Source organism: Vulpes lagopus, chromosome 1 (genome assembly GCF_018345385.1).
Source record: "Vulpes lagopus strain Blue_001 chromosome 1, ASM1834538v1, whole genome shotgun sequence".
NCBI lineage: Eukaryota > Metazoa > Chordata > Mammalia > Carnivora > Canidae > Vulpes > Vulpes lagopus.
In genome coordinates, this window is record NC_054824.1 from 172,662,947 (window position 1) to 172,673,229 (window position 10,283).

A 10,283-nucleotide genomic window follows, 5' to 3' on the forward strand; every position below is an offset into this window, starting at 1 on the left:
TGGTTATTTACCCAAAGAATACAAAAACACTAATCTGAGAGATATATGCGCCTCTACGTTTGTAGTAGCATTATTTACAATCACCAAAACATGGAAGCAGCCCAAATGTCCACTGATAGATGAATGGATAAAAAAGATATGGGTGTGGGGGGGAGAGGTGTGCGCACACACATTCGCCCACAATAGAACATTAGTCAGCCATGAAAAAGAATGAAATCTTGCCACGTGCAATAAGTTGGATGGAACTAGAGAGTATAATGCTAAGTGATGTCAGAGAAAGATGAACACCATAAGATTTCACTCATATGTGGAATTTAAGAAACAACATCAAACGAACAAAGAAAAAAAGGAGACAAACCAAAAAACAGACTCAACTATGGAGAACAAATGGATGGGTGAAGTAGGTGAAGGGGATTATTTTTTTTTTAAGATTTTATTTATTTATTCATGAGAGACACACACAGAGAGAGATGCAGAGACACAGGCAGAGGGAGAAGCAGTCTCCATGCAGGGAGCCTGACATGGGACTCAATTCCGGGTCTCCAGGATCACACCCTGGGCTGAAGGCGGCGCTAAACCGCTGAGCCACCCAGGCTGCCCAGGTGAAGGGGATTAAAAGTAAACTTATCATGATGAACACTGAGTATAGAATTACTATATCCCTATATTGTACACTTGATACCAATATAACACTTTACACTGGAATTAAAATTTTTAAAAATATATACATTTAAAACTTCTAATGCGGTAAATATCAACAGATATAGCCCACATAAACAAAAGCTCTTTTAAGTTTTTAATCACTGAAGGAGTATGCAGTGGTCTGGATACCAGAAGGATTGAGGAATGCTGATCTATACTTATGGTATATACACAAATAAGATACAAGATGACATTTTATAAAACAGACAATTTTCAAGTATCTAATAGCGGCAAATTTGCCCTTTACATTTTATTGACAAGACTCTCAAGTCACATAGATTTGGCTCCATTATTTACTGGGCTGGTACTATGTGCCTGGCCCTAGAGATAAAGATTAAAGAAATTACTTTGTTTTGGCTCTCACAAAGGATATTTTCCATACCTTTGCTACATTTCAGTTCTCTCATCTCTATTGGATCCCATGTAACAACCACTGCCTGAAAGAATGAGAAAAAAACAACCCTGCAATAGTCATAATATCTCACCTAAATATAAAATGGACGAATTTAGTAGGGACTAAGCTAGAAAAAAAGGAGAAAACATTCCAGCTCTAGGTCAGATCTACTACACTGTTCCAAGTAAATTTTCAGAATAACCAACACTCTCACAATATAATACACAAACACAAATAACCTGAGAACTTAGCCTCACCTCTTTTCACATTTATTTTTTTTTTCTTTTCACATTTAAAATACAAAAACCCCAACAACTACTTTTACAAATACAAGGCTGATCTACTGTCATCTAGGAAATCCAGAAGACAAGTTTGTGACATTTGGTACCAGTTTGGCCTTTGGAACATAAGTAGCAGGGAGAGGCTCACAAAGAACATATCTCCCCATTGACAAGAAATGAGCTAAACTAGAGATTGACTACAGGTGTCCCTAGTCTTTTACATAAGGAGAAGACAATGAACAAGATCAAGAATAATGGGGGGGGGGGGGGGAAGTCCTACAAATACGAGTCTAGACTTTATCTTGAATGCTTACTCTCTCAACTTAATGTCAAGGAGTATATGTCTATAAAGGTGTCTCCCAGTTTGCAAGTCAGGATTATTTTTTGCCCTAAAGTATAAAATTTTTATGACAAAACCTCTGTGATACCTAAGAAATTGTTATCACTGATGAACTCTGAGAAGAGAGAATAAGTGTCCAGGAGAGAAAACAGATTTTTCCATGGATATGTTTTTGAATGTTTTAATTTTTTTTTTAATTTTTATTTATTTATGATAGGAACACAGAGAGAGAGAGAGAGAGGCAGAGACACAGGCGGAGGGAGAAGCAGGCTCCATGCACCGGGAGCCTGATGTGGGATTCGATCCCGGATCTCCAGGATCGAGCCCTGGGCCAAAGGCAGGCGCCAAACCGCTGCGCCACCCAGGGATCCCTGTTTTTGAATGTTTTAAAAGCATATGTGCTTGTCACTATTTGAGGGAGAAAAAAATTTTTGAGAAGTTTCCTTCCATAAACAATAACTTAGCTAACTTAAGCTACGGCTGTAAAAGAAACAAAGACAACTACTTTTCTTTCACTGGAAAACTAAATTGACTCCTTAATGCAGTGTCCGTTGATCCCACTTTGTGTATCCACAGTACTTTATCATTCCTCTCACCAACTTGTACTATTACTTATATATGTCTCTTACATGGAACTCTAGTTTTACATGTTTTAGTCCCCTTACATATCCCTAGTCCATGCACCATACACAACACACACCAGACCTGTTTGCTGACGGATGGTCCCATTGATAAGTCTCAGAATCCAATTCTTAAATGCAAATAGGAAAAAGGATACAGCTGTTTCATATACTATGAAGAGGTTAACCATTCCTAAGCAGAAAATGTATTTTATGGCAACATATAAGATAAATAATCACATGTATACATATGCATTTTATAATTTAAAACAAACCCAGAAATTCTTTAACTTTTACTTATAGATTTAGATATGAAAATCATGAAAATGAAGCCTATTATACCTAGTACTCTTACTCGTGAATGATTGTTAAATCTAGTTTTAAAAAGGGATTCCAGGGATCCCTGGGTGGCGCAGCGGTTTGGCGCCTGCCTTTGGCCCGGGGCGCAATCCTGGAGACCCGGGATCGAATCCCACGTCGGGCTCCCGGTGCATGGAGCCTGCTTCTCCCTCTGCCTATGTCTCTGCTTCTCTCTCTCTCACTGTGTGCCTATCATAAATAAATAAAATTAAAAAAAAAAAATTTTTAAAAATAAAAAGGGATTCCATAAGCAGCTTTCAAAAGTCCACTTAGAACAAAAACTTAAAGTGGTTAACTTAAAAAAATCATCAAAACCCAAACTTATCATATTCTTCTGTCTGAAAAAATATCTTTCTCTTTGTAAAAACATCTCCTTTACCTCGTTATTTCTCTATAGCATTCAAAATAATTCATCATACAAAAATGTAGTACCTATACAAATTTTCAGAAACACACCTATTAAGTGTAGTCCAACTTCATTTGTAACTAATTAGAAAACAAAGCATATTAAAGCTAGAAATTAGAGGTCATCCAGTCACATGTTCTTCAAATATGTAATAATAGTAGGTAAAAAAACAAACAAACAATTGGGGGGTGGGGTGGGGTGGTGCCTGGGTGGCCTAGTAAGTTGAGCATCTGACTCTTGGTTTCTGCTTGGATGGTGGTCTCAGGGTTGTGGGATTGAACCCCACAGCAGGTTCTGAGCTCTGTGCAGAGTCTGCTTGGGATTCTCTCTCCCTCTGCCCCTCCCAATCATGTGCACTCTTTCCATCTCTCTCTCTCTCTCTCTCTTAAATAAATCATTTTTAAAAACCCAATCTGGTGGGTTGAAGCTAGCATTTTTTAATGAAACCAAATGGAGTTGTAATGGAAGTAGTAAGGGTATTAGCTTAGTGCAACTTACATTTTATTTATATACAGATATATACATAGATGTATATATTATATCCCTATGAAAAATATATTTCTTACTGTGAGTGTCCTAGTCAAAAGAGTTGGAGAGGTTCCCAAGCTTTTTCAGTGAAGAGAACTCCCAGCGTTTTCGGTAATTTTTTCATGGTGCCCCCAGGCACCAAAGAAATACCTACCAGTTACATTTATTAGATTCATACAATCTAATAAGTATTTGAGTCCTAACAACTTAGTAGCAGTTTGAAAAATACATATATATTAAAAGAAATATTTTATTACTATATAACCACAATTACTTATTAATGGGATGTGTGCAACTACTATACATTATACAACTTCTCAAACCTTGAAATCACTTTGGACACTGCCACTATCCTTTACATTCATACTGATTTTTGCACAGTACTTGCTTTTTATCATAGCAGCACCCCCAAACCCAGCTTTTTGAAGACATCCAGTCTTCCAAAGTAATGTAACACAATCTCATAGACACTACCTCAAACTAATAGTTGGAGCAGTGTTCCACAGATGTCAAATATCACACAGATATTCTACAGCTGTCAAATATTATGGTGTTTCCCTCGAAAACTTTAAAATATTCCACAGTGCCTGTGTGAGATCACTACAGTGCCCCAAGGCACCTCCTAGCACAGTCTGGTAATACTGAGTTTAAGAAACACTGATTGAGCTATGTATGTACTTACTTTGTAAATTAAGAAATGACACTTAAGGTCACTAAGCTAGTGGAAAATAAATACACTTTTAAGTTTAATCTTCCATCAACAAAAGTTTTGAAATATAATCTCACTGTGATATATTGATGAAATCTACAGATCTCTGAAAAACTAAATTAAAAAATACATTTATATGACTGTATAATAGAAAAAATTGTTTCGATTTTTTTTTTTAGAAAAAAGTGTTTCAAAAACTATATAAGTGGGACTTATAATAAACAATACAAAAGTATCTAAAGTAAAAAAAAAGAAAGAAAGAAAGTCACCCACTCCCCCAGGGACAATATAGCTAATAGTTTAACATCCATCCTTACAGACTCTTTCCTATGCCCATACAAAATCATAATAAAATCAAATTTCTTTGCCCATGTGTTTTTTCAAAACTGAACATTACACAGTGTTATGCAACTTATTTTTCTCACTCAATATTATATCATGAACGTTCTTTAATGTCAGTATATAATAGTAATTGCAAACACTTAAACATTTATTAGTGTTTACTATGCTTACTTGCAGCTTAAATAGCAACTCATTTAATTCTCACAACAGCCCTGTCAAATGAGAACTATAATTATATCCACTTTATGGACAAGTTTAAGTAATTTGCTAATGGCTACATCTAATAAATGATGCAGTTGGGATTTGAACCCAGAAAGTTAGCTGCATGGTCCTTGCACTTGATGATACACTCAGCAGCTTCTCATGAAGTAAATGGAGTTATCCCTCAACCTGTTAACAGGTGCATAGTATTTCACAGCATAAATATACTATAATTTCAACTATTCCTCTACCAATGGGGCATTTAGGATATTGTTTATTTATAAATACTACCAGCATTTACTTATAATAATGTTAAAATGAACATCCTTGTAGATTTGTTCTTGTGCTTTTATGCCAAAATTTCTGGAAGCTAAACTCCTAAAAACAAAATGACCATCAAATTCATGCACTCCTAATTTTGATAAGTAACAACAAATTTCCTTCCAGAATATTGTCCTGGTTGTACCAATTTATAGTCCCAATGGCAGAGGGGAAGGTTGAGGTTCATCTTTAAGTTAACAAATATTTTTGATTCAGGGAGAGGTCTATTTTGAGTTTTTAACTTACCCTGATGTAGAATGAATAGATTGCCCAATTGGTCACAATCATCGTCTGATTTGATAATTATCTGTCATTAAACAGTGAAGACTTAGCAACTGTATAATGAATTCTTCATCCAGTTATAAAACCACTTTGCGTAAGATATTTCCCCTATATGATACTGTTCACTTATGTGCAAAACGTGGGAATTGGACTAGCTGGCCTTTAAGATTTAAAACTCCCAATGCTGTAATTAAGAAGTGACTTAAGGTTATTAAGAGCCTATAATTATAGTACTAATTGGGTCAGGGTCTTAAACCTTCTATTTTCTTTAAATTATAATAACTATTGCCAGAACACCTAAGCAAATCATTAAAATATCCAATAAAGTTTTCAGGATCCACCTGTGGCTTATTCTCAGTGGTTTTTAATCCCAGGCTGTCATTCCCTGCTACCTAACAAACTTGAACATATCTCTGGAGTATATTCTTAATTAGAGTTGATGTGTGCCTAGGAACATGAACTAGTGTTTGTTTTGTTTTCTATACCTTATGCCAAAACCACTGTTTAGTCAATTTATTCAACTAATATTTACTGATTAGTTTACTATATGCTAGGCATTGGGGGTACAATAGTTAACAGAGGATCTCTGCCATCATGGAACTTAGATTAAATGAGAAAGGCAAATAACCAACCAAAATAACCACTAGTAAATGTAAAATCATACTTGTGATAATAAACAAAAAGCCATAAGTGCAGGAAAAAAAACACACTATAAAATCTTTTGATTGTGTTTTTGGACTATTTGCGACACTAGAAATTGTTTGACATGGGAAGACAACATCAATAAAGAAAATTATTTCACAACTTGTCCCATGCTGCAATAAGAGCAATCACAAGTAGAGATGGCAAGTTAACATTTTAAATCATCAGTTCTACAATAAAATCACCAAGATGTTACTACTTTCCAGTTATGCTACTATGTGGCCCAAATACTGGTTTTCATAACCAAGAGTATTAATCATTTGAATTATCAAAGACGACAGAACTGTGAGTATCCAAACAAAATGAGAGAGGACCAGTCAACTACAATTTCTGAAGAACACTGTTCAAGCAAAAAGTACACACAGAAGTGAAGCCATCTATTATAATAATTCATGACTTGCTCATTATTAACAAAAATTATTGAAAGTACTGTTTTTAAAGAACGACAACCATCAGCATAAAGGAGTTAACAGCATGTCAAAAGGAGCAAAAACAATTTCTTTTTAGATTTTAAAAAAACTAAGGTCCAGAAGTATCTATATATTCAATTTAAAAATAAAAATAATTCTACGATGTTAACTAGACTTGTGATCATTTCACAATACATACAGAACCATTACGCTGTACACCTGAAACTAATGTCAATTATACCTCAATAAAAATAAACAATTCTAGATCTGCAGAAATAAGACCATCATTCATATAAATAAACTCCCTTGTGTATCAATTTCCACAACTGCAAAACAAAAATATTTGCCAAACCTACCTCATACAGCTATAAAGACTAAATAAAATATGTGGAGATACACCAAAAAAAAAATGATGTAAATTATTTTAAACAGCTGCTTCTTTTTTGCTGCCTTTATAACAAAGTAATTCAACAAATAAAAATTGGTTAGATAGGGACTCCATCTCCTTTCTACTGTCCATGATATGACAGATTATTAAATGGGCAAAAGACTGGCAATCAAAAGCATAAGGAAAAAAATCTAAACTTCATAATCCATAAATTGATTTCCCCACAGGAGGCTGGTTAAGTAGTAACACCCTTACACAATATGAGAGTCAGAGAAATTATCTCACACATGTATGAAATTGTTTAGTTACTGGACTTCACCATCGTTACAAACCCAAGCCCTGCTACCGTGAAAAAATGAGATACATACTATTTATCCACACATACAATGTATTTTGGCTTGACGTTTATTTTCTGATTAAAGCACCTTAAATTCAATGCAATGACGCTTCAACGCTTCAAATTTACTTTATTACACTAGGTGGAGTTCCTCAATTTTGCACACCGAAATTAATCCATGTTACACATCCATGGGTTTGAAGCAACTTGTACCATTGGCCTAACGACCAATCCCCCAAAGTCACAATCTCATGTTATAAGCAACACACTCCCTTGTTTAAAAGCAGTATTTTAAACTAAGAAGTGCTTTAAGTGGAGAGCAGCTTTCCGTATTTTATCATCGCTTTTACAAACCGTTTCGCACTGTTGCTAGGTCTGCCTAAGATAGCCTTTTCCTTTAAAACCTTTAAACGCAAGACAGGAGGAGGAGGCATCGCTAACATGGCAACAGAACAGTAACGACTTTTCCAAATCCAAAACAAACAAACAAACAACAACAACAACAAAAACAATCAGATGGGAGTGCATGGATACCGATTACCACTCCTGACAACCTGTCCTATAAGAAGGCTCTTTTCCTTTAGGAAAGATTTGCTACTACACTAAAAACCATGTTAAAATCTTATACCTATGTACAACCTCCTATCTGAAAACTAAAAACCCAGCGAAATTCCAAACCGTATTTGTGAAACCGGTTAAATATTATTTACCATGTTGGGCCACATTTAAAAAGAGGGCGGGGAGGGGAGGGGGAGAAATACTGACAAACTTTCAAAGCGTAAAGCTTAAGAAATTACCCCCCCCCCCAAACACACACACACACACACACACACTAAATCATCTGTGAAATAAATCGGTAGACTACGTTCAGCAGCTGCTTGACTGGAGCAGATCAAAGTTTTCCCCTATACTTGAGAATGTTTATCCCCACCAAAAAGGAACAGAAACCCAGTCATCCTTGCCACTGGAGCCAGTTGCCCGGAATTTCCTAAAATACGCCTGATCTGCAAGTGAAGGAGGAGCAGTTCTCCGGAGACCAAAGGCGAGAGGTATCTTACATGTTTTGCAGAGGAGAGGAGGGGCGGGGGAGCAGGGCGCGGGGGGGGGGGGGGGCGGCGGGAGGGAGGGGGGCGCACTGGCAGGTAAGGAAGGAAATCCGTCTTGGGCAGGCACCGGTGGGACCTGAAATCGAGGTCTCAGGATAGCCCTCCCCGCAGAAGCGGGGGGCCCAGGGAGGGTCCCCGAGGGGGACGCCAGGCTGGGCCAGGGCTCCCGGCGCCCCGCCCCGCCTCTCTCGCCGCCACCGGGGACCCGGGACCGCGGACAGAGGCAGCAGAAGCTAAGCGAGCGTCTGCGGTCCCAGCCACGTCCTCCCGCAGCTCACCTGAGAGTGTCGCCTCCGCCCTCGGCTCCCACGGTGCATCCCGCGGGGCCTGGCGGAGGGTGCAGCGATGCCGCCCCGACCGGCCCCAGGGCTGCCGGGCCTGGCCTCCCCGCTCCGGGGACGCACCGGGTGCCCGCCTCGCACCGGCTCCCCGGATCCGCCGGGCTGCAGAGAAGGAAGGAGAGGCGGAAAGGCTGCCTCCCCTCCCCCACAGCAAGCCTCCCCCTGAGCTGCGGCCCTCTGCAGTTCCCTCTGGCGCAGGTCCGGCCCCGCTCCCCCGCCCGGGAGTCACTTCGGCGGCGGCGGCCCAGTCGCCATTACAGCCCAACAACTGACACGGAGGAGGAGCGGCGCCGGCGGCAGTGGCGGTGGCGGCCGCGCGAGGCAGGGCGGGAGCGGTCGGGGGGGGGGGCGGGGGCAGGCAAACCTCGCGAGAACTGTCCCGAGTCGGCTCCACAGGAATACAGCCTTTAGTTGGGGCCATGTTGAGTGTGGCTAAGATGTGCGGGCAGGGATAAGACGAAGAAAGGACGTTCGAGAGCGCCATGTTTGGCGTGGCGGGTTGGTGCCCAGCGGGACTCGGGAGGAGCCAGAGCAGATCCGCAGCGGAGACCTCCCCCGCCCTCCTTCTTCGGACGCTAATTGGGCCTTCTGGCTGCGCATTTCACCCCGGCCAAAAAAACAAGGGAGGGGGGAGCGGGGGGATTGACCAGGGTGAACTCAGAAGTCAGAATGTGCAGCTTCTCAGAATTTACGGTGTTCCCACCAGTTGTCGTCCAAGTAAATCTTCTTTACCCGCGTCAGTTTCAGAGTCTTTGCAGCTCTGCGGCTGCTGCAGTTCCCCCCGCTGCTGTCACTGTGGCGGTTTTATTCTGGAGACTTACAGACCTGCAGCCTGACGGCTAATCCAGAGCGAGTATATCGGTGTTTCCTCCGGTTGGGTATAGGCATCGATGATGAACGGTGCAGTCTGTGATCAGCAGGTCTTCTGATACCTTTATCCTCCTTCCCCAGTCTCCGTATGGTGAATTCTAACATGTGTCAGGACTTAGCTTAAATGACACCTCTTCTGCAAATAATGCCACCTTCCGTTAGGTGCTCACTTCACACAAGCTCTCTGCCCATCACTTTTCCTCCACCTTCCGAACTCCGATAGCTGTTTATCCAGAGACTGTTTCTCATCTTTAAGTATCTTGAAGACCCTTTTGTCTCTCTGTACCCCAATAGGGCCTAGGTCGGTAACTGGGACGTTTTAGGGGCTCGATCCCTGCTTGTTGGGTAGATCTCAACAGTAGAAGCAGGAGGCAGTAACTGCTCCCTCTTTGCAGGGCCTTTGGCTGTGCCTGGATAAGACTTACGTGGATGTATAAAATCCTGTATGTAAAGTATGTATTGTGTCTCTAGGAAACTGCTGGAGAGAACAGGAAATGTGGGTATCCCAGTGGTGCCAGCAGTAGCACGAAAAACAACATAAGGAAAGAGTTATTTAGTTATTTCCCCCATCCATTATACAACCACCTTGTTTAGTATTTATAAAACTTTTTTTTAGAAGAGGAAATGGGTTGTGAAAAGCTAA

At 40.2% G+C, this 10,283-nt stretch overlaps 1 protein-coding gene across 4 annotated transcripts in view; it reads right to left on the bottom strand.

Annotated features, from left to right (window-relative positions):
* Window positions 1-9,074, bottom strand: part of CEP350 (centrosomal protein 350) — a 151,298-nt gene extending 142,224 nt beyond the window's left edge. For all 4 annotated transcript variants that reach the window (XM_041756348.1, XM_041756359.1, XM_041756369.1 and 1 more), the window contains exon 1: window positions 8,708-9,074. The gene's annotated coding sequence lies outside the window, so the exon portion shown is untranslated. The remainder of the gene's footprint in view (window positions 1-8,707) is intronic.
* Between the last annotated feature and the right edge of the window lie 1,209 nt (window positions 9,075-10,283).